General features: G+C 46.1%; 1 pseudogene; it reads left to right on the top strand.

Annotated features, from left to right (window-relative positions):
* The first annotated feature begins 281 nt into the window (after positions 1–281).
* LOC109699413 (putative coiled-coil-helix-coiled-coil-helix domain-containing protein CHCHD2P9, mitochondrial) lies at positions 282–739 on the top strand (annotated as a pseudogene).
* Positions 740–4,660: the final 3,921 nt, after the last annotated feature.

Below are 4,660 nucleotides of genomic sequence, written 5' to 3'. Positions count from 1 at the left end.
AGAGACTGGTTAACAAGAGAGATGACTACCAGATTCTTCAAGGATATTGGGAGTAAGATTTCTGACTCTCAGAAAAGGGACTAAATTGAAATTGGCCAGTAATAATTACAGGACACAAAAATAAGTGGCTTTATTTTGTTAAGTGCTATCCACTGAGAACAGAGAGCAGTGACACACAGTAAAGTGTTATTAAGACTTAGCTTCTAAATACCATTTTCTATTAAAAAGAAGCAGTACCCAGAGCCTTCTGTTTCTGGAAGACGAGTCACCTCACTCTTAAGATGACACATGGAAGCTGAAGCCACACCTCCTGCATGGTCCCTCCAGCCAGCCAGGTCCCTCAGATGAGAGCTGTGCCCAGGCCAGTGCCCACATCTCAGTCGCCAGCAGTGGCCCCAGCTTCTGCAGCTGGCTCACCTGCAGCTGCACCCGGTCAGCCAGGGCTGATGGTCTGGATGGCAACCACTGCAGCTGGCATGGCCGTGGGCTCTGCCACACTGGGTCACACCCTCACTTCGGGCTTCAGTGGAGGGAGAAATGTTGAGCCCTCCAGGCCTGACATCACTTACCAGGAGCCCCAGGGAACCTAGACTGTGTAGCAGCAGCCTGGGGGCCCTTGCTTTTATGAGGTAAAGCAGTTTTTGGAGTGTACCCAGAACCAGGGTGACCCTAAGCGCTGTGAGGCTTCAGCAAGATGCTGAAACAGTGCAGAATTGCCAAGAATGAAGACCGCCTCTGATGACCAAGTTGACTTAACATAAAAATGTGACAGTGAACGTGTAGAGTGTTAAAAAAAAAAAAAAAAAAGCAGCGCTCCTTAAACAAATTATTTCAGCCAGGCCTGATGGCACACAGCTGTAATCCAGCACTTGGGAGGTTGAAGCATAAGGTTCACGAGTTTAAAGAGAGTTTGAACTACATAGTGAGACCTGCCTCTAAAAGAAAAGAAAAAAAGATTAAAAAAAAAAAAGGAAGGAGAGATGACTGATCAAAAAATTGGGACAGAAAAGAGTACAGTAAGCCTGAAACATTTTTTTGTGTCAGAAAGTAAAGGATTGCTCAAAGATTGATAGGATTATCTATGATCTGAATGTGTTCCTTAAAATTCATACATCAAAAACGAATTCCCATTGTGGCCGTAATAAGAGGTGGGGTCTGTAGGAGGTGAATAGATTCCTTTATAAAAGAGGCCTGAGGGAACCGTTTGCTTCTTCCACCATGTGAGAACACAGCTAAGAGACACCATCTAGATGCTGAGAGACCTTAATGGACACCAAATCTGCTGGCACCTTGATCTCGGACTTCCCAGACTCCAGAACTGTGGACAGTAAGTTTTTATTGTTATAGCAGTTTTCAGGTATTAAAACAGAGCTGTATCTAGAAGACACAGAAGGTGGCTTGAAGGGGTTTCCAGTGGTCAAATTTAGGATAATCTAAGCACCAGGGAAAAAATAATGATAGTGACCTATTAAATAAAGCAGTAATCTATGAGTTCATACTCTCTATAAATAAGTGAAAAAGTACAGCAAAATTCTGATGAGGAATGGAATGTTATGTACACTCAAATTATCTCTCCACTAAATAGATATGAACCATAAAGGGAGGGAAATGTAAAGTGAAGAAGTCTCCTACACACTGTCTCAGTCATGTGACCAAAGTCACCATAACCAGTGGTAGACTGCCTCTCTGATAGGATGTCCAGAAAATTATGCAACCTCACTCCATGATATTCCTTCAAAAGTGGTAGAACTGAGGAAGCATCCAGAAAACCCAAACTATAGACCATTGTACAAAATAAATGGACTTGACACTTCAAAAGTGTCAAGACCTTGAGAGTCGAGAAGACACAGAGGACCTATTCCAGACTGAAGGCACTAGAGGGACACAATGACTATGGGCAACTGCAGTTCTTCTGCCATGAGACAATTGTCATTCTGGCATGTGGTTCCTATGGTTAGACAGCAGCCACGTCACAATGTGATTTTCCTCATTTGGACCGTTGCCCACTGTAACGGGGCTGCCTTAGTACACCAGTCACATACAACCACTGGCTATGTGCAGAAGAACCAGTGTCCTTGGCCCTGTCTTGTCATCTGGAGTCTGACAAGAGCTCCAGGGTTACACAGGGAAGGAACAATGTAGGGACAAGAAGCAACCGTCAGACAGTCTTGGTCATGCCAAGTCACTCATGATCTCAGGATAGTTATGTAGAGTCTTGTCTGGTAAGAAAGTTACTGCTGTCTACAGATTGTTCAGACTCCTGTCCCAAGATGTTAATCTATCAGACTCATTATTGTTCCTGGAATCAAAGGTGATTACAGGAAAGATTCAGGGAAAAGACAAGATGGAGTTAGTTGGGCCCTCAGGTTTAGGGCAATGGCAGGAAACTTCTAGGAGTCATTCTGGTGTCAGGAACAGGGTGTTGTAACAGCTGGTGGTTGATAATCTGCTGAGTGTCATGTACCTGCAAATCTTGAAAATGTCTTAGTTGCTCTTGGTGCCTCCATGTTTAATATATCTATGCACAGAAGTGAGCAGCAGTCTGACCCAAAATTTAGGTAGCAGAGGAGACAGACACAATATGAAGGCAGAGATCCAAGCTTGTATTCTATTTCAACCATCTGCAGACCCAAATGAAGAGTCAGTGCCTTTAGCAAACACAGATTCTAAGTCCCTGTTACAGAATGAACTTCCCCTGTTCCTTCCCCTGACTATTTCCTGCTTCTCCTCAAAGGATCAGTGCAAAGCCAGGCATGGTGGTACACATCTATAATCCCAGTACTCAGAAAGCTAATGCAGGAGGATCAGGAGTTTGAAGCCAGCTGTGGTGAACAGCAATATCCTGCCTCTGAAAGAAAAGAAAGAAAGAGAGAGAGAAGAAGGGAGAGAGAAAAAAAAAAGAGAGAGAGAGAGAGAGAGAAGGGGAGGAAAGGAGGGAGGAAGGCTCAGGGGAACCTGGAAGGTCTTCCAAAACCCTTGGCATGGGCTAAGGGCCCCTCTGTGTTCCTCTGGGATGCCCTGTGCAGGCTGTGCTGCGGATATTAACCATGATCTAATCTAGCTATTGTTGAATGCCCCTGTCTCCCCACTGGGCTGTGTGAGTTCTGGGCGACTGAGACCACATGCCATTCACACCTGCACTTCCTAGACTTCACACAAGGCCAAGCAGAGGGTGAGTGCTGGAGACATATACATAAAAGCCAGCAGAATACCACCTAGACCACTGGTGCCATGCTTCCATTCCTTAACGTTTTATTTGCCTGAGTCAGCCATTCTGGAAGGCTCTTCCCTGCACCTGGCACAGGTAAAGAACTAAATAAGGTAAAGCTGATTTCCTCTGGGCCTGTGAGGTAGGCAGCCCCCATGCCACTAGTGATATGGAGCACATCACCCACCTCCCATTTCTCCCGTGATAAAGGACGCTAATGGCCCCACCCCACCCTGCCTCACCCTGACAGTGCAGACAGATAGATTCATGGATCATAAACTGGGAAGCGACCTCTGTATAAGAAGATTGTGAGCAGAGGGAAGCAGGGCAGAGCATCTGAGTCTAAGACTAGACACTTTGAGGATACAGGATAGCATCTCTTGATTGGTCTCTTTGTTCTGGGATTTGTAGGGAACAAAGACAGTCAGATAAAATCTGCAGGCGAAAGGCACAGTCCTTTGGCCTCCACACTAACTCTGCCCAGTTCTTCTGAGGTAGGCAGTGAGGAAATGCATGGACCTGAAGCTGCCCTGGGCAGAGAGCTGAGGGAGGAGGGGCAGAGAGGGAGTGCCAATCATCACCGCTGAACGGGAGAGTGTGGCTGAATACGAACTTGACTTTCCACTGGCAGATTGCAATAATACCATCCTTTGGAATGTCCTCGGAGTTCCAATTGCTGTCTTTTGGTTTAGATTAAGCTTCAAGATAGACTGCCAAGTTTGAAACTCACTCGACCCTTGTGCAGTATATGTTTCGAGCTCAACTTGAACTTTATGAGGTGCAAGTTAATTTGCATTTGGCAAAATGCAATTTCCTGTTTCTAAGAAAAAGGGACTTTAAAGATTTATTTAAGAGACGCAAATGGCTTCCTGGACATCAAATAGCTCTTACAAAGCAATATTTTAATACGTTAAGTGTAAATGAATTGAAAACACATGAGTTTGATTTCCCTTGAACTGCAGATGGGTTGAACAAATAGAGGGGGGGACCCGGCTTGGCACTGAGGTTTGGGGGGTTTCTCCTTCCAAAACGTTTCAGAAAGTAGATCAAGATGTTAGACAAACCCCACCACACTCCAGGGTTCCCCAGCTTGGATTGTGTATCTCCCGGGTCTCTTGCTCCATAAACAAAGGGAAGGTTCCAAATCCCTCCACTGGGCAAGTCGTTCTTACCGGCTCTGCAGTGCCAAGTGCTCTTCCCTTCTGCCTCTTCGTCCTCCTTCCTCCAAATGCTGAGCCTGGAGTTTCCTCCCACCCTTCCCAAAGCCTCCAGCTTGGGCCTCATGGCTGAGCTGACATAGACAGACATCCCCATGGGAGCTCAGCCCAGTGACCAGTCTTTCTCTGCATAGGACCTCAGCCCAATCACAGGAGCCACGGAACACCCCCCACCAATTGCCCTCCACCACATCTGCCCCGCTTTACTCCATCACTAACGTGACACTGAGACTGC

Source organism: Castor canadensis, chromosome 4 (genome assembly GCF_047511655.1).
Source record: "Castor canadensis chromosome 4, mCasCan1.hap1v2, whole genome shotgun sequence".
Taxonomy (NCBI): Eukaryota; Metazoa; Chordata; class Mammalia; order Rodentia; family Castoridae; genus Castor; species Castor canadensis.
The sequence above is the reverse complement of the archived record's forward strand: the minus strand, read 5'-3'. Positions and strand labels throughout refer to the sequence as shown.